The following is a 23,218-nucleotide window of genomic DNA, read 5'->3' as shown; positions in this document are numbered from 1 at the left end:
CTTTTCCCCTTTTTTTCGCATTTTTCTTTTTTTTTTCGCAAGCTTTTGTATATTCACTACTTTTTCTTGCTTCAAGAATCATTTTTATGATTTTTCAGATTATCAGATAACATGTCTTCTTTTTCATCATTCTTTCAAGAGCCAACATATTTAACATTCATAAGCAATAATTTCAAAAGACATATGCACTGTTCAAGCATTCATTCAGAAAACAAAAGTATTTTCACCACATCAAAATAACTAAACTAGTTTCAAGGATGAATTCGAAACCATGTACTTCTTGTTCTTTTGTAATTAAAGCATTTTTCATTTAAGAAAGGTGATGGATTCATAGGACATTCATAACTTGAAGGCATAGACACTTAGACACTAGTAATCATATAGTAAAGACACAAACATAAATAAAGCATAAAGCTCAAAAATCGAAAAACAGTAAAATAAATAGACAAGGAGATTAAGGAATGAGTCCACCTTAGTGAGGGTGGCGTCTTCCTCTTCTTGAAGAACCAATGGTGCTTTTGAGCTCCTCTATGTCTCTTCCTTGTCTTTGTTGCTCCTCCCTCATAGCTCTTTGATCTTCTCTAATTTCATGGAGGATGATGGAATGCTCTTGGTGCTCCATCCTTAGTTGTCCCATGTTGGAGCTTAATTCTCCTAGGGAAGTGTTGATTTGCTCCCAATATTTTTGTAGAGGAAAGTGCATCCCCTGAGGCATCTCAGGGATTTCATGGTGAGGAATTTCCTCATGCTCATGTTGAGGTCCATGATCTCTTATTTGCTCCATCCTTTTCTTAGTGATGGGCTTGTCCTCTTCAATGAGGATGTCTCCCTCTATGTCAATTCCAGCCGAATTGCAGAGGTGGCATATGAGGTGAGGAAAGGCTAACCTTGCCCAAGTGGAGGACTTGTCGGCCACCTTGTAAAGTTCTTGAGGTATAATCTCATGAACTTCCACCTCCTCTCCAATCATGATACTATGGATCATGATGGCCCGGTCTATAGTAACTTCAGACCGGTTACTAGTAGGAATGATTGAGCGTTGAATGAACTCTAGCCATCCTCTAGCCACTGGTTTGAGGTCATGCCTACTTAGTTGAACCGGCTTGCCTCTTGAGTCAATTTTCCATTGAGCTCCTTCCTCACATATGTCTATAAGGACTTGGTTCAACCTTTGATCAAAGTTGACCCTTCTTGTGTAGGGGTGTGCGTTCTCTTCCATCATTGGCAAGTTGAACGCCAGCCTTACATTTTCCGGACTGAAATCTAAGTATTTCCTCCGAACCATGGTAAGCCAATGCTTTGGATTCGGGTTCACACTTTGATCCTGGTTCCTAGTGATCCATGCGTTTGCATAGAACTCTTAAACTATTAGGATCCCGACTTGTTGAATGGGGTTGGTGAGAACTTCCCAACCTCTTCTTTGGATCTCAAGTCGGATCTCTGGATACTCATTCTTTTTGAGCTTGAAAGGAACCTCAGGGATCACTTTCTTCTTGGCCACAACTTCATAGAAGTGGTCTTGATGGACCTTTGAGATGAATATCTCCATCTCCCATGACTCAGAGGTGGAAGCCATTGCCTTCCCTTTCCTCTTTCTAGAGGTTTCTCTGGCCTTAGGTGCCATAAATGGTTATGGAAAAACAAAAAGCTATGCTTTTACCACACGAAACTTAAAATGTTTGCTCGTCCCTGAGCAAAAGAAGAAAAAAAGTAGTAGAAGAAGAAGAAAATGGAGGAGATGGGGGGAGAAGATGTATTCGGCCAAGGAGAAGAAGAGAGGGTTGTGTTGTGTGAAAATGTAGAAGGAGTGAGGGGTTTATATAGGAGTGAGGGGGGTGTAGGGTTCGACCATTAGGGTTGTGTTTGGGAGGGAAATTAGTTTGAATTTTAAAGGTAGGTAGGGTTTATAGGGAAGAGAGGATGGATGTGAGTGGTGAAGAGGTGATGGAAAAGAGTGATTGAGGTGATTGGTGAAGGGTATTTGGGGAAGAGAGTTATGAAAAGGTGTGAAGAGGAGAGAAGAAGATGTGGGGATCCTGTGGGGTCCACAGATCCTGAGGGGATCCTGTGGAGTCCACAGATCAAGTGGGGTCAAGGACTTAACATCCCTGCTCCAATTAGGCGTGTAAAACGCCCTTGCTGTGCAATCCTGGCGTTTAACGCCAGATTGCTGCTTGTTTCTGGTGTTAAACGCCCAAATGTAGCCTGTTTCTGGCGTTTAACGCCAGGCAGATGCTTGTTTCTGGCGTTAAACGCCAGCTTGGTGCCTGTTTCTGGCATTAAACGCCAGACAGATGCATGTTTCTGGCATTTAAATGCCAGACTGCTCTCCTCTAGGGTGTGCTATTTTCAATGCTGTTTTTCATTCTGTTTTTGATTTTTCAGTAGTTTTTGTGACTTCACATAATCATCAACCTAATAAAACACAAAATAACAAAAAAAATAAAATAAAATAGATATGATTAAATAACATTGGGTTGCCTCCCAATAAGCGCTTCTTTAACGTCAATAGCTTGACAGTGAGCTCTCATGGAGCCTCATAGATGTTCAGAGCATTGTTGGGACCTCCCAACCCCAAACTTAGAGTTTGAATGTGGGGGTTCAACACCAAACTTAGAGTTTGGTTGTGGCCTCCCAACACCAAACTTAGAGTTTGACTGTGGGGGCTTTGGTTGACTCTGCGGTGAGAGAAGCTTTTCATACTTCCTCTCCATGATTACAGAAGGAGATCCTTGAGTCTTAAACACAAGGTTGTCCTCATTCAGTTGAAGGACCAATTCTCCTTTGTCCACATCAATCACAGCTCTTGCTGTGGCTAGGAAGGGTCTTCCAAGGATGATGGATTCATCCTCTTCCTTTTCAGTGTCTAGGATTATAAAATCAGCAGGGATGTAAAGGCCTTCAACCTTTACTAACACGTCCTCTACTTGTCCATAAGCCTGTTTTCTTGAGTTGTCTGCCATCTCTAATGAGATTCTGGTAGCTTGCACCTCAAAGATCCCAAGTTTCTCCATTACAGAGAGTGGCATTAAGTTTATTCCTGACCCCAAGTCACACAGAGCCTTCTCAAAGGTCATGGTGCCTATAGTATAGGGTATTAAGAATTTGCCAGGATCCTATTTCTTTTGGGGCAATTTCTGCCTGTCCAATGCATTTAGTTCATTGGTGAGCAAGGGAGGTTTATCTTCCCAAGTCTCATTACCAAATAATTTGGCATTCAGCTTCATGATTGCACCAAGGTATTTAGCAACTTACTCTTCAGTAATGTCTTCATCCTCTTCAGAGGAAGAATACTCATCAGAGCTCATGAAGGGCAGAAGGAGGTTTAATAGAATCTCTATGGTCTCTAGATGAGCCTCAGATTCCTTTGGTTCCTCAAAGGGATACTCCTTATTGGTCACTGAACGTCCCAGGAGGTCTTCCTCACTAGGATTCACATCCTCCTCTTCCTCTTTGGGTTCGGCCACACCATGTAAGGCTATGGCCTTGCACTCTCATTTTGGATTTTCTTCTGTATTGCTTGGGAGAGTACTAGGAGGGATTTTAGTGACTCTTTTACTCAGCTGGCCCACTTGTGCTTCCAAATTCCTAATGGAGGACCTTGTTTCATTCATGAAACTCACAGTGGCCTTAGATAGATCAGAGACTATATTTGCTAAGCTAGATGGGTTCTGCCCAGAATTCTCTGTCTGTTGCTGAGTGGATGATGGAAAAGGTTTGCTATTGCTAAACTTGTTTCTTCCACCATTATTAAAGCCTTGTTGAGGCTTTTGTTGATCCTTCCATGAGAAATTTGGATAATTTCTCCATGAGGGATTATAGGTGTTTCCATAGGGTTCACCCATGTAATTCACCTCTGCTATTGCAGGGTTCTCAGGATCATAAGCTTCTTCTTTAGAAGATGCCTCTTTAGTACTGTTGGATGATTCCTTCAATCCATTCAGACTCTGAGAGATCATATTGACTTGCTGAGTCAATATTTTATTCTGAGCCAATATGGCATTCAGAGTATCAATTTCAAGAACTCCTTTCCTCTGAGGCGTCCCATTACTCACAGGATTCCTTTCAGAAGTGTACATGAACTGGTTATTTGCAACCATGTCAATGAGTTCTTGAGCTTCTGCAGGCATTTTCTTTAGGTGAATGGATCCACCTGCAGAATGGTCCAATGACATCTTTGATAATTCAGACAGACCATCATAGAATATATCCAGGATGGTCCATTCTGAAAGCATGTCAGAAGGACACTTTTTAGTCAGTTCCTTGTATCTCTCCCAAGCTTCATAGAGGGATTCACCTTCCTTTTGTATGAAGGTTTGAACATCCACTCTAAGCTTACTAAGCTTTTGAGGAGGAAAGAACTTGGCTAAGAAAGCCGTGACCAGCTTATCCCAAGAGTTCAAGCTGTCTTTAGGTTGAGAGTCCAACCATATTCTAGCTCTGTCTCTTACAGCAAATGGGAACAGCATAATCCTGTAGACCTCGGGATCAACCCCATTGGTCTTAACAGTATCACAGATCTGCAAGAATTCAGTTAAGAACTGAAAGGGATCTTCTGATGGAAGTCCATAAAACTTGCAATTCTGTTGCATTAGAGAAACTAATTGAGGTTTCTGCTCAAAATTGTTTGCTCCAATGGCAGGGATTGAGATGCTTCTCCCATGTAAATTGGAATTAGGTGCAGTAAAGTCACCAAGCATCTTCCTTGCATTGTTATTATTTTCGGCCATGTCTCCTTCTTTTTCAAAATTTTCAGTCAGATTTTCTCCAGAGAGTTGTGCTTTAGCTTCCCTTAGCTTCCTCTTCAGAGTCCTTTTAGGTTCAGGATCAGCTTCAACAAGAATGTTCTTATCCTTGTTCCTGCTCATATGAAAAAGAAGAAAACAAAAAAGAAAATATGGAATCCTCTATGTCACAGTATAGAGATTCCTTATGTAAGTATAAGAAGAGAATAATGGAGGAAGGAAAAGATAAGAATCCAAACACAGGGGAGAGGAATGAGTTCGAATTCTTGGGTGAAAGAGGGGTGTTAGTAGATGAATAAATAAACAGAAAGGGATGAGAGATGAGAGAAATTCGAAAATTAAACAAATTAAAATAAAAGTATTTTTGTTTTTAAATTAAATTTAAAATAAAAAATAAAAATTAAAGTTCAGAAATTAAGAAAGGAAAATTGAATCAAATTAAATTAAATTTAAAACAATTAGTTAATTTAAAAAGGAATTTTGAAAAAGAGGGAAGGGATTTTCGAAAATTAGAGATAGAATTAGTTAGGTAGTTTTGAAAAAGATATGATTGAAATAGTAAACTTTTAAAATCAAACAAAAAGTCAAGTAGTTAATTGAAAAAGATTTGAAAATCAATTTTTGAAAAGATAAGAAGTTAGAAAAGAAGTTGGAAAAGATTTTGAAATTGATTTTGAAAAAGATGTGATTGACATTTATTTTGAAAAAGATTTGAAAAAGAAATTTAAAAAGATTTGATTTTTGAAATCAAATTTGATTACTTGACTAACAAGAAGAAAAAAAAAGATATGATTCTAGAGTTTAAAGATTGAACCTTTCTTACTAGGTAAGTAACAAACTTAAAAATTTTGAATCAATCACATTAATTGTTAGCACTAATTTCGAAAATATGAAATAAAAATAAGAAAAAGATTTTGAAAATCAATTTGAAATTTTCGAAAATCATAAAAGAAAAATGGAAAAGGTTTGATTTTTGAAAAAGATTTGAAAAAGATAGAATTTTTAAATTGAAAATTTGATTTGACTCATAAGAAACAACTAAATTTTAAAAAGTTTTGAAAAAGTCAACTCAAATTTTCGAAAATTTATGAGAGAAAAAGGGAAAGATATTTTTTTTTTTATTTTTGAATTTTTAATGATGAGAGAGAAAAACACTAAATTGAAACAAAGCATAAGAATTATGAATCAAAACAACTAATGCATGCAAGAACACCTTGAATGTCAAGATGAACACCAAGAACACTTTGAGGATCAAGATGAACATCAAGACTTATTTTTGAAAATTTTTAAGAAAAAAAAACATGCAAGACACCAAACTTAAAAATTTTATTCTCTAGATACTAATAATTCAAGAATGCATATGAAAAACAAGAAAAGACACAAAACAAGAAAATATGAAGATCAAACAAGAAGACTTGTCAAGAACAACTTGAAGATCATGAAGAACAAATGCATGAGTTTTCGAAAAATGCACAAATTTTAAAAACATGCAACTGACACCAAACTTAAAATTTGACACAAGACTCAAACAAGAAACATCAAATTTTTTTGTTTTTATGATTTTATTAAATTTTTTGTATTTTTTTTCAAAAATTATTTTGGGAAGAACAAAAAAGAAGAAAAATATTTTTTTTTGTATTTTTCAAAAATAGGAAATAAAAAGCTTAAAATTAAAATAAAATTACCTAATCTGAGCAACAAGATGAACCGTCAATTGTCCAAACTCGAACAATCCTCGGCAACGGCGCCAAAAACTTGGTGCGCAGAAATCGTGACGGTTCCATTCCTTGGTAACGGCACTAAAAACTCAATACGCACGTTCATAATCTTAGTTCTTTGTCACAACTTCGCACAACTAACCAGCAAGTGCACTGGGTTGTCTAAGTAATAAACCTTACGTGAGTAAGGGTCGATCCCACGGAGATTGTCGGCTTGAAGCAAGCTATGGTCACCTTGTAAATCTCAGTCAGACGAATTCAAATGGTTATGGTGAATTGATAATTAAAATATAAATAAAATGTAAATTAAAGATAGAGATACTTATGTAATTCATTGGTGAGAGTTTCAGATAAGCGTATAGAGATGCGTTCGTTCCTCCTGAACCTCTGCTTTCCTATTGTCTTCATCCAATCATTCATACTCCTTTCTATGGCAAGCTGTATGTTAGGCATCACCGTTGTCAATGGCTACATCCTGTCCTCTCAGTGAAAATGGTCCAATGCGCTGTCACTGTATGGCTAATCATCTGTCGGTTCTCGATCATACTGGAATAGGATCCATTGATCCTTTTGCGTCTGTCACTACGCCCAGCACTCGCGAGTTTGAAGCTCGTCGCAGCCATCCCTTCCCAGATCCTACTCGGAATACCACAGACAAGGTTTAGACTTTTCGGATCTCAAGAATGGCTGTCCATAGATTCTAACTTATACCACGAAGATTCTGATTAAGGAATCCCAGAGATACTCATTTATTCAAAGGTAGAACGGAAGTGGTTGTCAGGCACGTGTTCATAGGTTGGGAATGATGATGACTGTCATGATCATCACATTCATATTAAGGTGCGAATGAATATCTTAGATTCGGAATAAGCTTGAATTGAATAGAAAAACGATAGTACTTTGTATTAATTCATGAGGAACAGCAGAGCTCCACACCTTAATCTATGGTGTGTAGAAACTCTACCGTTGAAAATACATAAGAACAAGGTCCAGGCATGGCCGAGTGGCCAGCCCCCATAAAGGTCTAAGATAGCATAAAACTGATCAAAGATGTCTAATACAATAGTAAAAGATCCTATTTATATCAGACTAGTTACTAGGGTTTACAGAAATGAGTAAATGTTGCAGAAATCCACTTCTGGGGCCCACTTGGTGTGTGCTTGGGCTGAACATTGAGCTTTACACGTGTAGAGGCTTCTCTTGGAGTTGAACGCCAGTTTGTAACCTGTTTCTGGCGTTTAACTCCACTTTGCAACCTGTTTCTGGCGTTTAACTCTAGAATGCAGCATAGAACTGACGTTGATCGCCAGTTTGCATCGTCTAAACTCGGGCAAAGTATGGACTATTATATATTGCTGGAAAGCCCTAGATGTCTACTTTCCAACGCAATTTAGAGCGTGCCATTTGGAGTTCTGTAGCTCCAGAAAATCCACTTTGAGTGCAGGGAGGTCAGAATCCAACAGCATCTGCAGTCCTTCTTCAACTTCTGAATCTGATTTTTTCTCAAGTCCCTCAATTTCAGCCAGAAATTACCTGAAATCACAGAAAAACACACAAACTCATAGTAAAGTCCAGAAATATGATTTTTATTGAAAAACTAATAAAAATATACTAAAAACTAACTAAATCAAACTAAAAACTATGTAAAAACAATGCCAAAAAGCGTATAAATTATCCGCTCATCATACCCTCAATCAGAATGGATTCGCACTAACCCTGGGGTTCAGATTTGGGGGAGTATTGGCGGCTGCTCAAACCAGCGTCAATCATATACAGCCTGCCATAGAAGAAATCATTCACAATTGAAGATGATAGTAAGACCAGAGTTAATTCAGAAGGATAAAGCAACTCCAAGCCTTAACCATCTTTTTATTCTTATAATCAAACCTTATAATTCCATCTTCCAAATCAAACTAATTCTTCTATCCGCCTGACTAAGTCCTGCAAGATAACCATAGCTTGCTTCAAACCACAATCCTCACGGGATCGACTTGACTCGCTCAAGTATTACTTGGACGACCCAGTGCACTTGCTGGTACATTTGTACGAAGTGTGGGGATTCGTGCACCAAGCTTTTGGCGCCGTTGCCGGGGATTGTTCGAGTTTGGACAATTAACGGATTATCTTGTTGCTTAGATTAGGTAAATTTTTTTTTCTTTACAGATTTATTTTTATTTTATTTGAGTCTTTTATTTTCTTTTCAAAAAGCTTTCAAAAATATTTTCTTTTCTTTGTTAATCATGATCTTTTTATTTGAGTCTTTTGATTTTGTTCTTGTTCTTGCTTAAAGTTCGAATTTATTTTGTTTTCTTTCAAAACCTTTTCTGTTTTTGGCTATGTATTATCTTTTGATTTTTCTTACTTTGAGTCTTACCTATTTCTTGTTTTCTTTTTCAAAATTTCTTCAAAAATATTTTCTTTTCTTTATTAATCTTTATCTTTTGTTTGAGCCTTTAGTTCTTGTTCTTGGTAAAATTTTCGAATTCTTCGAGTCTTCCTTTCAAAAAATTTTTAAAAATAGTTTCTTTTGTTTGATTCTTGTGTCAATCTTTAAGTTTGGTGTCTTCTTGTGTTTTTCTTTAAATTTTCAAAAATTGTGTGTTTGGTTTTCAATTTTTAAGTTTGGTGTCCTTTGCATGTTCTTGTGTTCTTTGAATTCTTTGAGTTTTGTGCTTGGTGTTCTTCTTAATCTTCACAGTGTTCTTGTTTTTCTTCTTATTTTAATCTTAAAATTTTTAAGTTTGGTGTCTCTTTGTATTTTTCTTCTCAATTTTCGAAAATTAGCCTTCTTAGATCTAAAAATTTTATGTTTGGTGTCTTTTAGTTGTTTTTCTCTTTCTTCATTAAATTCAAAAATAAAAATATCTTTTCTATCTTTATTTAATTAAAATTTCAAAAATTACAAAAAAATTCAGATTTTAATTTTAAAATTATTATCTTATCTTATCTTAGTTTTAAATTTCAAAATTCAAATCTTTTCAAAATCAAATCTTTTCAAAAAATCATATCTTTTTCAAAATCTTATTTTAACTTTTTATCTTTCTTAAAAAATTGAAAAATCTTATCTTATCTTATTTCAAATTCAAATTTTAAAATTCAATTTCAAATTCAAAATTTCAAATTTCAAATTTCAAATTTCAAAATCAAACCTTTTCAAAAATCAAATCTTTTTCAAATCTTTATCTTATCTTGTTTCAAATTCAAAATTCAAAATTTAAAATTTAAATTTCAAATCTTTTTACTTTAAAAGTTATCTTCTCTTAACTTTCTTATCCTATCTTTCTTACCTAACTTATCTTATCCTTTCTATCTTAGCTTCTTTTAAATTTTAAAATTAAATCATTTTCAAATCTTTTCAATTCTTATTTCTTATCTTATCTTGTTGACTTTTTCAATTATTTTTAAATTCAAATCTTTTCTAATCTTCTATCTTATCTTATTTTCAATTATTTTCTTAATTAGTGACTTTTTCAAAACTTCCTAACTAATTCCTATCTCTTCTAATTTTCGAATTTTTTCTTCTATTTCTCTCTCTTTTTTTTGAAATTTATTAATTAATTTTCAATTCCTTTTAATTAATTAACCTTTATTTTCGAATTTAATTAATAAATAAAATAAAAATAAAAATATTTTAATTACAATTTATATTCTTTCTCTTCCTCTACCTTTCTTCATCATGAACCAGAATGAGAATGAAGAATTTAGAAGAACTCTGGGGTCTTATACAAACTCCGCTGCTGACTTCTATGGAAGAAGTATTAGCATACCTCACATCAGAGTAAGTAGCTTTGAACTAAACCCTCAACTCATTACCTTAGTGCAGAAAATCTGCCAGTATTCTGGACCCCTACTGAGTTTCTGGCAGATTTCTTAAAGATTGCTGACACAGTACACAATGAGGGAGTAGACCAAGATGTCTACAGACTACTACTCTTTCCTTTTGCTGTAAAGGACCAAGCAAAGAGGTGGTTGGATAACCAGCCCAAAGCTAGTTTGAAAACTTAGAACCAGTTAGTAGACAAGTTTTTAAATCAATACTTTCCTCCAAGAAAGATGACCTAGCAGAGGCTGGACATCCAAGGCTTCAAACAAGGAGATAATGAATCTCTTTATGATGCCTAGGAGAGGTATAGAAGGATGCTAAGAAGATGTCCCACTGAAATGTTCTCTGAATGGGTACAGTTAGACATCTCTACTATGGACTTTCAGACATGGCTAAAATGTCTCTGGACCACTCTGCTGGTGGTTCCATACACATGAGAAAGACCATTGAAGAGGCTCACGAGCTTATTGAGACAGTTGCCACTAATCAGCAACTGTACTCATCTACTGAGACTTCTATGAAAGGAAAGGTTAAGGCAATATCTATTGAACCTAACCCTCCAGAACAGATGGACCATTGACTCAGCAGCTACATGCCCTTGCCCAGCAACTACTGGAACTGCAAGAGGCTTTGCGAGAAATTCAGGCTTCTAACAGGAATATAGAAGTCCAGCTGAGTCAAACAAGGCAGCGGTTATCTAAAGAAATAACAGAGGAATGCCAGGCTATTCAACTGAGGAGTGGGAAATCCTTAAATACTCAACCTCAGTACAACAAGAAAGAAAAGCTAACAGAGGAACACCTGACTGATGTTCAAGACGTCTTTGAGGGCATTGAATGCCCAAAGAAGAAAGTCATTGGCATTCAATGCCAATAAGGGATATCCATCCCAGGTGTTGAATGCCCAGAAAGGGATGGCGGCCTGGGCGTCTAACGCCCAGAAGGGGGCAGCCCAGGCATTGAATGCCAACCCAAGGGAGACCAGACACATGTAAGTGCTGGAAACATCTCTCCTAAGCAAGTTGGTAACCCTTCTTTAGGCACTATGGACACTCATCCTGCACCACTCATGGCCCTGGAGTACAAGGCCAAGTTACCATACCCTCAAAGACTCCAGAAAGCAGAAAATGATAGGCAATTTGCTAAATTCTTTGAAGCTTTTAAGAAGCTGGAGATCAAAAATCCCTTTTGCAGAGGATCTTGAACAAATGCCTTCGTATGCTAAGTTCATGAAGGAAATACTGAACAATAAGAGGGATTGGAGGGAAGTAGAGATAGTAGCTCTTACTAAGGAGTGCAATGCAGTCATTCAGAGGAACCTTCCTCAGAAACTGCAGAGATACCCTAACACTCTTCTCAGAGACACAGAAGTGAATCCAAGAGAAGGGTGTCTAGCCCTCATTAGTACCAAGGAGGCTGAGCCTCATATGGTACATACTTTTGAGGAACTAAATGAAGAAAAGACTCAAGAAGAGGCTGGGAGAACATTGTTGCACATACCTCTTATGGGAAGAAAGCCTGAAGTACCACACCCTCAGATACCCCAAAGGGAGACCAAGGATAAGTAATGCTCATAATCCTTGGAAGGTTCTGAAAAGATGCAAATCAATATTCCTTTTGTTGAGGTTGTGGAGCAATAGTCTCTATTTACTGGAAGAAACCTCTCTGATGCTGAGAGAGGCGAATTAGTGATGAGGTTACCGAAGGATTACATGGTTATCAAGGTCCTTCAACCACCACTACCCCTTGACAAAGGATTAGTAGAGACAAAGTCTCAAACAGTTAGTGTGCTTATTAAAAACAAAGAAAAACAAAGAAAAATTGCTTAATGTAGACCACCACCTTACTTAATCATTGTCAATCTAGATCAATCCCCGGCAATGGCACCAAAAACTTGATGGGTCGAAATGCGATTCCACACAAAACTCACCGGCAAGTGTACCAGGTCACATCAAGTAGTAATTACTCACATGAGTGAGGTCGATCCCACAGGGATTGATGGATTGAGCAATTTTAGTTAGGTGGTTAGTTTAGTTAAGCAAACAGTTGATGATTTGAATGAAACTTAAATAGCAGAAGCTAAATTGCATGAAAATAAAAGGGAGAGGGGAAATTGACAGAATCTAAAGTGCAGAAAATTTAGATTAAGCTGAAACTTAAAGTGCAAGTAATATAAATGACTGAAACTTAGACTGCAAGAAATGTAAATGGCCGAAGCTTAAAGTGCAAGAAAACTAAATGACTGAATATAAATTACTGAGAAATGTAAATTTCTTGAAGAGTAAAAGGATTTGGGTGCTGGGATTTAGAATTGAACAAGGAATTGCAAGTTAAAGAAGATCAGAGAGCTCTGAGATGAAGAAATTCAGCTCAGCAGCCAAACAAAAATGTAAAATTGATTGAAGAACCAAACAGCAAGAAAACTTAACTCAAGTATTAAATTCTAAAGAGAAATTGAAGATCGAAGAAGAGAAATGAGATTAGATAGCAGATCTAGATCTCAATTGCTCTTTTGATCAAGTAGAAAAATAATTGCAGATGAAAATGAAAGTTAGAAACAGCAGAGAAGATTAAAACCCAATCCTTAGATCAATTGAGAGGAAGAGTAGAAGATGATTCTCAGAATTTGAATTAATGGAGCTCCTCAATCTCAATTCAAGATCCAAAACAGAAAAGTAAAAGTTGCAGAAGAAGAAAATGAAAACAGAAAACTAAACTCAGATCCAATCCTTAGAACAATTGAGAAGAGAAGTAAAAGATGATTCTCAAACTTAGAATCAATGAAGCTCTTCAATCTCAATTCAAATTCCAAGAACAGATAGTCGAAGTTGCAAAAGAAATGAAAATGAAAACAACAAATGAAATTAGATCCAATTCCTTAATTCTCAGAATTATGCAGAATAAGAACAAAGATGAATTTCAGATCAAGAATTGAAACAGAATTTCTTCAATCTCAATCCAAAATTCAAAACAGAAAGTAGAAGTTGCCGAAGCAAGAACAATCAGAAAGAAAACTCAGATCTCAATCCCAATTCCCAAAAATAAATTGGGTGCTGGTGCCTTGTAGTTGAGCGCTCAGTTTGAACACACAACGTAGCGCTATGCTTTTGTCTCTTGGTGGGAGCTTTAGTGCTCTCAACTAGTATTAAAAAAGTGAACGCTCCGCTCAAATAGAGAGCGCTATGCTTGGTTCCTTAAGTGCTACGCTTTTATATCCTAGGACATGCTTTGATAAGGCACGCTTTCATTGTTCTTTCTTCTCTTCACCATTTCTTCACCTACAAGTAATCAAACCAACGAAACAAAGTATCACCAAATTCACAAGATCTCTACATCATTCAAAAACCAACTAATTCTAGCTTAAACCTCATGATTTTGTGGCAAATAATTGATGGTTGATTTAATTGACATAACCATGCAAATCCACTCCAAATCACTTACTTATAATGCAAGAAAGTGCATAAAACCTAATGAAACAAGTGAAAAATGCTTGAAAAGCTAGCATAAGATGACTTGTCATCACAACACCAAACTTAAACCTTGCTTGTCCCCAAGCAAGCACTAAACATAAGAAGAAATGAAATGAAACAGAGAAGCATGCATGTCCTTATTTAGCAGATAATTGAACTTGGTTCATGGGGTTTTATGCAGACAAATGTAGCTCAATTATTCTTAGCTATCTGATATGAAATATTTCCTTAAAGGTTCACTAGAGTTGCTGCTGTGCTGCCTTGCTTTTTGATTGATCCCTGTTAGCTTTTTCTTTCTTTCTTTTGCTTAGAAAGCTTATTTCTTAATGAAAGCTTGGTGGCAAGTGTTGCAGTAGCCTTTTGGCTCAATTTTTTGCTTAACACTCCTTCACCACAGACACTTGGCTCACAATTTCTTCCTAGGAACATTGATGCCCAGCATCTCTTTGGATTACTAAATGCTTTGTAACTAGGTTGCTCTGGACAATGGACTTTCGGTTGGCAATCCCAGATTAGTTAATCCAAGTGGCCAAGTTTTAAAATACTCGTCAGAACCTAATTGTCCAAGCATATCCTAGTACAAGAGCACCACAGGCATATGTCCTAAGGTTCAAGCTATTGGTGTCTAGCCTTATTGTTTGTTTCTTTGCCAATTCTTGGCTTTTCTTTTTCTTTTTCTTCTTATTTTGCTTCATTCTTAAGGGATATTCATTAATAAAAAGGCTTTATAGCAGCAATCTAATTCACACTATAAAGAACATGTTATTATGCAGCTTTTATTATTGAGCTATTCATTAAATCAAACAAGTACCACTACTGAGTTTCATTCTAATTTCTACAACATTGGATAATCACTTTTCTATATCAAACATTTTTCTTTTATTCCTGCAGAAGGGAAATAAAATAGAATTTAAGCAAAACAACAAGCATAATGCAGGCTAGCATTCTTAGCAAACATCTCCTCTTACACCTAATTGAACACTTCAGCAAGACATATAGGAATCCCCAAGTTAAAATACTTCAAAGCAACAAGGATTAAGTGTCAATACAACCTGTTGGGAATATCTCTTAGCTTTTCCTTCTGTCATCATTATTTCTCTCTGTTGTTCCTCCTCTGGATGATGATGCAGACCCCTTTCACAGATTGAATGTTTTCCTGCATAATCCTTAAAAGTTGCTTGTTTCTCAAGCCTTTAGGCAACTGGTTAGGTAGTGTGCTTATTAAAATTTTCCTTAAAAGTTGCTTTTTCTTTTTCTTTTTGCTGCTTTTTCTTGCTTCAAGAATCAATTTTTTGATTTTTCAGATTACCAATAATACTTTTCCGTCTTCATCATTCTTTTAAGAACCAACATTCTTAATTTCAACTTCAAATATGCATTGTTTATTCATACATTCAGAAAATAAAAGCAATGCCACCGCATCAAAATAATTGAACTATTCTTATTATAAACTTGAAACTCATGCATCTCTCAATTCTTTTCAAATAAAATTTTCTTTTAAGCAAGGTGAGAGACATATGTATTGCAAGAGCTTTTAGTGTTGAGTAGTCTTATCTGTATTGCAAGGATCTAAGTTTGGTGTTGCACACCAAAACAAATTAAGGGAGAATGAAGGATGCTAAGTTCAGTGTTCCACCAAAAATCTCAATTGAAAACACATTTTCACCTTTTGCATAAATAGTTGCTAGCTCCAAGCAATCAGAAAAATTACTTAGCCATTGCCTGTTTTCTAGTTTTAGTTTTGTGACCTTCAGCAAAGGCACAAGGTTTCATATAAATGGTTGACTTGTTGCATAAGAAACATTGGCAAGGAACTAAGTTTGGTGTTCACACACCAAAGTAAGTTCAAAAGCCTACAAGCAAATCTTGCATACTAACCAGTTGCCTAAAGGCTTGAGAAACAAGCAACTTTTAAGGATTATGCAGGAAAACATTCAATCTGTGAAAGGGGTCTGCATCATCATCCAGAGGAGGAACAACAGAGAGAAATAATGATGACAGAAGGAAAAGCTGAGAGACATTCCCAACAGGTTGTATTGACACTTAATCCTTGTTGCTTTGAAGTATTTTAACTTGGGGATTCCTATATGTCTTGCTAAAGTGTTCAATTAGGTGTAAGAGGAGATGTTTGCTAAGAATGCTAGCCTGCATTATGCTTGTTGTTTTGCTTAAATTCTATTTTATTTCCCTTTTGCAGGAATAAAAGAAAAATGTTTGATATAGAAAAGTGATTATCCAATGTTGTAGAAATTAGAATGAAACTCAGTAGTGGTACTTGTTTGATTTAATGAATAGCTCAATAATAAAAGCTGCATAATAACATGTTCTTTGTAGTGTGAATTAGATTGCTGCTATAAAGCCTTTCTATTAATGAATATCCCTTAAGAATGAAGCAAAATAAGAAGAAAAAGAAAAAGAAAAGCCAAGAATTGGCAAAGAAACAAACAATAAGGCTAGACACCAATAGCTTGAACCTTAGGACATATGCCTGTGGTGCTCTTGTACTAGGATATGCTTGGACAATTAGGTTCTGACGAGTATTTTAAAACTTGGCCACTTGGATTAACTAATCTGGGATTGCCAACCGAAAGTCCATTGTCAAGAGCAACCTAGTTATAAAGCATTTAGTAATCCAAAGAGATGTTGGGCATCAATGTTCCTAGGAAGAAATTGTGAGCCAAGTGTTTGTGGTTAAGGAGTGTTAAGCAAAAAATTGAGCCAAAAGGCTACTGCAACACTTGCCACCAAGCTTTCATTAAGAAATAAGCTTTCTAAGCAAAAGAAAGAAAGAAAAAGCTAACAGGGATCAATCAAAAAGCAAGGCAGCACAGCAGCAACTCTAGTGAACCTTTAAGGAAATATTTCATATCAGATAGCTAAGAATAATTGAGCTACATTTGTCTGCATAAAACCCCATGAACCAAGTTCAATTATCTGCTAAATAAGGACATGCATGCTTCTCTGTTTCATTTCATTTCTTCTTATGTTTAGTGCTTGCTTGGGGACAAGCAAGGTTTAAGTTTGGTGTTGTGATGACAAGTCATCTTATGCTAGCTTTTCAAGCATTTTTCACTTGTTTCATTAGGTTTTATGCACTTTCTTGCATTATAAGTAAGTGATTTGGAGTGGATTTGCATGGGTTATGTCAATTATATCAACCATCAATTATTTGCCACAAAATCATGAGGTTTAAGCTAGAATTAGTTGGTGGAAACATATCAAACATTTTTCTTTTATTTCTGCAGAAGGGAAATAAAACAGAATTTAAACAAATGATTGACAACAAACATAATGCAGGCTAGCATTCTTAGCAAACATATCCTCTTACACCTAATTGAACACTTCAGCAAGACATATAGGAATCCCCAAGTTAAAATACTTCAAAGCAACAAGGATTAAGTGTCAATACAACCTGTTGGGAATGTCTCTCAGCTTTTCCTTCTATCATCATTATTTCTCTCTGTTGTTCCTCCTTTGGATGATGATGCAGACCCCTTTCACAAATTGAATATTTTCCTGCATAATCCTTAAAAATTTCTTGTTTCTCAAGCCTTTAGGCAACTGGTTAGTATGCAAGATTTGCTTGTAGGCTTTTGAACTTACTTTGGTGTGTGAACACCAAACTTAGTTCCTTGCCAATGTTTCTTATGCAACAAGTCAATCATTTATATGAAACCTTGTGCCTTTGCTGAAGGTCACAAAACTAAAACTAGAAAACAGGCAATGGCTAAGTAATTTTTCTGATTGCTTGGAGCTAGCAACTATTTATGCAAAAGGTGAAAATGTGTTTTCAACTGAGATTTTTGGTGGAACACCGAACTTAGCATCCTTCATTCTCCCTTAATCTGTTTTGGTGTGCAACACCAAACTTAGATCCTTGCAATACAGATAAGACTACTCAACACTAAAAGCTCTTGCAATACATATGTCTCTCACCTTGCTTAAAAGAAAATTTTATTTGAAAAGAATTGAGAGATGCATGAATTTCAAGTTTATAATAAGAATAGTTCAATTATTTTGATGCGGTGGCATTGCTTTTATTTTCTGAATGTATGAATAAACAGTGCATATTTGAAGTTGAAATTAAGAATGTTGGTTCTTAAAAGAATGATGAAGACGGAAAAGTATTATTGGTAATCTGAAAAATCAAAAAATTGATTCTTGAAGCAAGAAAAAGCAGCAAAAAGAAAAAGAAAAAGCATGTTGCAAAAGAAAAATAAAATAATATATATGCATGCAAAAAAAAAAAGAAAAAAAATATATAAAAAGCAGAAAAAGCCAATAGCTCTTTAAACCAAAAGGCAAGAGCAAAAAGCCAGTAACCCTTTAAACCAAAAGATAAGGGTAAAAGGATCCAAGACTTTGAGCATCAATGCTTAGGAGGGCCTACAAGGAATAAAATCCTGGCCTAAGCGGCTCAACAAAGCTGTCCTTAACCATATGCTTATGGTGTGAAGGTATCAAGTGAAAAAGCTTGATACTTAGCAGTTAAAGTCTTGATCCAAAGCAAAAAGAGTGTGCTTAAGAACTCTGGACACCTCTATCTGGGGATTCTAGCAAAGCTGAATCACAATCCGAAATGGTTCACCCAGTTAAAGTGTCTGTGGCATTTATGCATCTGGTGGTAATACTGGAAAACAAAGTGCTTAGGGTGACGGCCAAGACTCTAAAAGCTGTGTTCAAGAATAAAAAAGAACTAACCTAGGAGAGTCAATAATATCATCTGGATTCTAAGTTCCTAAAGATGCCAACCATTTTGAGTTTCAATGGATAGTGAGAATGCAAAACTATTCAGAAGCAAAAAGCTACTGAGTCCCGCTCATCTAATTGAAACTGAGCTTCATTGAAAACTTAGAGATTTATTGTATCTTACTCTTCTTTTTATCCTACTATGTTTTTAGTTGCTTGGGGATAAGCAATAGTTTAAGTTTGGTGTTGTGATGAGGGGATATTTTATACGCTTTTTGGCATCATTTTCATATAGTTTTTAGCATGTTTTGTTTAATTTCTATTAAGTTTTCATAGGTTTTAGTGTTAAAATCACATTTTTTGGATTCAACTTTGAGTTTGTGTATTTTTATGCAATTTCAGGTATTTTCTGGCAGAAATTGAGGAGTTGGAGCAAAAATTACCAAATGTCTGATTCAAAGACAGAGAAAGCACTGCAGATGCTGTCTGGATCTGACCTCCTTGCACTTGGAAGAGCTTTTCTGGATCTACAGAAGTCCAAATAGAGTGTTCTTAATAGATATGGAAAGCTGAATTCCAGAGCTTTTCAGAAATGTATAATAGTCTATACTTTGGTTCAGATTATAAGGCCCAAAACTGGCGTCCAACGCCAGCCTCCTACCCCATTCCAGGTGTCCAGCGCCCAAACGAAGAGACCAGCATCCAAACGCCCAAGGAGGGGCCCTTAGCCAGTGTTCAATGCCTTAGAGGCCTCCTAGCATGTGGATCTCATCAAAGCTCAGCCCAAACACTCACCAAGTGGGCCCCAGAAGTGGATTTTAGCACTAAAAGACTGTTTTACCTTTCTTATGTAATCCTTAGTCATTAGTTTAGTATTTAAGGGATTTTTACATAATCATACAGACCTTTATGCCATATTTTCATTTATCATTGGGTTTCCTATCAGTATGAGTTTCTAAACCTCCTAGGTTGAGGGGAGGAGCCATGTTGAGTTCTATGAATTAATAAAAGTATTACTGTTTCTTTTCAATCCATGTTTGATTATATTCGTTCTTCAACTTGATGAATGGGATGATCTGTGACAATCAGCTCCGTTCTTCATCCTAAGACTGCGTTCCGGACAACCACCCGTGTCTTCTTGGGTTCGTGTGAATACGTGACTGGAAAGCATCGAACCGCCAGCTTGATTATACATCTCTCAGATGGCTAATCCATGACTTCATTGGGGACTTATCGAGACACCAGTTCAGCCGAGGTATGGGGAGATTAGGGTCTCTGTGATAGAGGCTAGAATTCAAAGGCGCAACATTCTCTGGTCTGGAAGATCCGACCTTGTCTGTGGCATTTTGAGTAGGATCATTAAGGAGAATGGATTGCAGGAGCTTCACGCTCAATCAGAATGGATTTGCACTAACCTTGGGGTTCAGATCTGGAGGAGTATTGGCGGCTGCTCAATCCAGCGTCAATCATATACAGCCTGCCATAGAAGAAATTATTCACAATTGAAGAAGACAGTAAGACCAGAGTTAATCCAAAAGGATAAAGCAACTCAAAGCCTTAACCATATTTTTATTCTTATAATCAAACCTTATAATTCCATCTTCCAAATCAAACCAACTCTTCTATTTGCCTGACTAAGACCTGTAAGATAACTATAGCTTGCTTCAAACCACAATCCTCATGGGATCGACCCTGACTCGCTTAGGTATTACTTGGATGACCCAATGCACTTGCTGGTACAGTTGTATGAAGTGTGGGGATTCGTGCACCACTTTTCTTCTGGAATCACTGCTAAATCTGGTGCTAAACACCGAGCCTGGTGTTTAGCGCCCAAGAGGGACAAAACCAGCACTAGAAACTTCCCCCTGCTAGCGCTGAACGCCCACCCGGTGCTGAACGCCAGCAGGGGACCTCAGCATACACGAATTTTGACCCCCTTTGGGGCGTTTAATGCCCATTAATGGCGTTAAACGCTAGCAACAGCCCGAATCACTCCTCTTTAGGCCTCTTAAGTGGATTTAGCACTTCTTAGCCTATTTTATTTTCTTTTTGTAATTTTTATTTACAAAGAATATCTTTTTTGGTCTTGCATTTATTATTACGTTAGTGTTTAAAGGAAAAGATCAATTAGGTTTAGAATCTTCTTCCTTCCGCACTTTTCAGAACCCTGTTTTCATTGTAAGTTATGAGCAACTAAACCTCCTGGTTAAGGTTAGGAGCTCTGTTTATTTCTATGGATTAAGATTATTATTCATCTATTTTAATATATGTTTGATTCAATTCTAAGGTGTGTTTTCATTCTTAATCTATGAAACTGGGTAGAACGGGAGTATAACCCTTTTTCTACATGAGTTTTTGTGATTCTCGGGAGAGTTCACTTGAACTACAGCTTGAGAACACACCTTTTAGACGACTAATCTACAACCTATTGGGGACAAGCAACATCTGTTCAGCCAGGATCTGGGGTGATTAGGGCCTTTGTGGTATAAACTAGTTTTTTGAACTTCACCCTCCAATCCGAATTGAATGACCACAGGAGTGGCGTTTGATGAGGATCAAAGGGGATTAAATCACTAAGGGATTAGGGTTTAATCACTTACAGTTTGCCATAGAATGAATCATTCATTGTTAAAATAGTTAATAAGAAATTTTAATCCGGAAAGATAAACATCTCCGAGACCTTAACTGTTTTTGCATCATTGTTTTACACCAAACCTTTTATTACTTTTCTTATTTATCTGTTTATGCATTCTCAATAATAACCCCCTTTACTGTTTGCCTGACTAAGTCTAACAAGATAGCTATTGCTTGCTTAGTCCGACAATCCTCATGGGACCGACCCTCATTCACCTGAGGTATTACTTGGATGACCCGGTGCACTTGCCGCTTAAGTTGTGCAAGTTCTAATTTTACGCACCAATATTTGGCTAAGAATGCTGGGTTACGTCAGAAGCGGGTCAAAACTCACAGATGAGCTCATTACTTGTACTAGGGCTAGACATGCATCATCCTTGTTTGTGCATTTGCATTTGATTGTATTGCTTGTCTTGATTCTCTATGATTGTGCTATTTGTCTTGGCGATCTTTGATATATGATTTTAATTAATGAAAACAAAATTTTCTGGAGTTTTCTTAAAAACTGGAACGCAATATCGACGTAAAGGCTCAATATTCAATAGATAATAAAGGAAAACAGCTCAATAACGCATTACTTTTGGTACGATTATGACGTGCTGGAAGTTGGGTCGTTACTATATAGTATCAGAGCAGTTCTTTTCTGTAGAGCCTTGGGAATAGATTGACTATGCTTCATTGCATACTCTGAGTGTCTGTCATACTTTGTGACTTGTTTTGATAATAAGAATTTAAGTTTTATATGCATGACTGTCTGATGATTAACACTGTTAGCCTACCATTGCATACCTCATGGTATTAAGTTTGGCCAACTTAATACAAATGATTTATGTATATGGGAATACTAATGGGTTATCATAGACGAAATAGAAGTGATAGGTAACGCAAATCATGAGGTTTGGAGAAAGGTTAGAAATTAAGTTTTAGAAACTAGCTTTGTTTTGACATATAATCTTTATTCATGCCATCTTTTCTTTCATTGTTTCCATTGGAATTCTTTGTTTTGAATATTTTCACCAGCATTTAACTTGCTTATTTTCCAATCGTACCTTATCGTTCCTGTATACCTTGGCATTCTTGTAAACCTAATTGCTTACATAACTCTTTTTGAATCTTCATTCTTATCCATGCCTATACATCTGTTCATAGATTCTGTTTTCTTTTATTTAAGTTTGAACTTGTTATATTATAACAATTTTCGATGACGAAAATTTTTGTAAGGTGGGTAGAATGTAACAACCCAAGTTTTTGGAAAATTAAATGATGAGTTATTTACAATTTATTATAATTATTGATAATTTTATTTTTAAGAAAATTCTTTTACTGACGATAATTAAATAGAGTTTCATGATAATTGAAATTTAAATTAATTAGAAGTTTATTATAATCTTTATTATAATTGAATGTTTCACATAATTTCAGTAATTGAAAAATAAGAAAAAAATTGTATAATTTAATTAAAGTAACTTTTATTATGAATAATTTAGGATTTAATTCGAGTTCCTTATTTTTAGAAAATAATATGTTAAGAATGATTAAATTGATTTTATAAATTCTGAGTTTAAGTCAATTAACATTTTTGTGTAATTTTATTATAATTGGTTATTTTATAATTTGCAAGTAAAGTTCTGGTGATAGAAAAATAATGAAAAGTTATATCATTTAATTTGAATAATTAATATTGAGTTTAAACTATATTTTATAAAAATATAATTAATATGTTTATTTTATAATTTAAATTAGAAATAATTAATTAAACTTAGCAATATGTTGATAAATAATGTTCTTAAATATTTTTAATGAAGTATATTTGGTTTTAAAATTAATCTATCCTGCAATTTTATCAAAATATATATTCATATCTATCTTTATTCCTTTATAAAATCTCTAATTTCTAACCCTAATTCCCAAATTGAAAATCAGAAACCCTAATTTCCTAAAACAAAACCCTAACCCTTCACCCAATACACACTCACACTGAACACAGAGGGAGACGAAGGAGAAAGGAGGCGGCGCTGGCTTGGGGCCTCGCCACCGTCGCCGTCGAGCATATTATTGAGTATTTTCCTATTTACAACTTAAAGTTTTATAAATTCAAAAATAATGAGGTTTGACTATTTAAGTTAGAATTTTTATATAA

General features: G+C 35.7%; 1 non-coding gene across 1 annotated transcript; it reads left to right on the top strand.

Moving 5' to 3' along the window:
- Nucleotides 1-4,229: 4,229 nt before the first annotated feature.
- Nucleotides 4,230-4,337, top strand: LOC112731867 (small nucleolar RNA R71). The gene has a single exon (XR_003167620.1). It is a non-coding gene; the product is annotated as a small nucleolar RNA R71 (small nucleolar RNA).
- The last annotated feature ends 18,881 nt before the right edge of the window (nucleotides 4,338-23,218 follow it).

The sequence above is a fragment of the Arachis hypogaea genome, chromosome 12 (genome assembly GCF_003086295.3).
Source record: "Arachis hypogaea cultivar Tifrunner chromosome 12, arahy.Tifrunner.gnm2.J5K5, whole genome shotgun sequence".
Lineage (NCBI taxonomy): Eukaryota > Viridiplantae > Streptophyta > Magnoliopsida > Fabales > Fabaceae > Arachis > Arachis hypogaea.
Note: the sequence above shows the minus strand (reverse complement) of the source record. Positions and strands in the feature narration are given on the sequence as shown.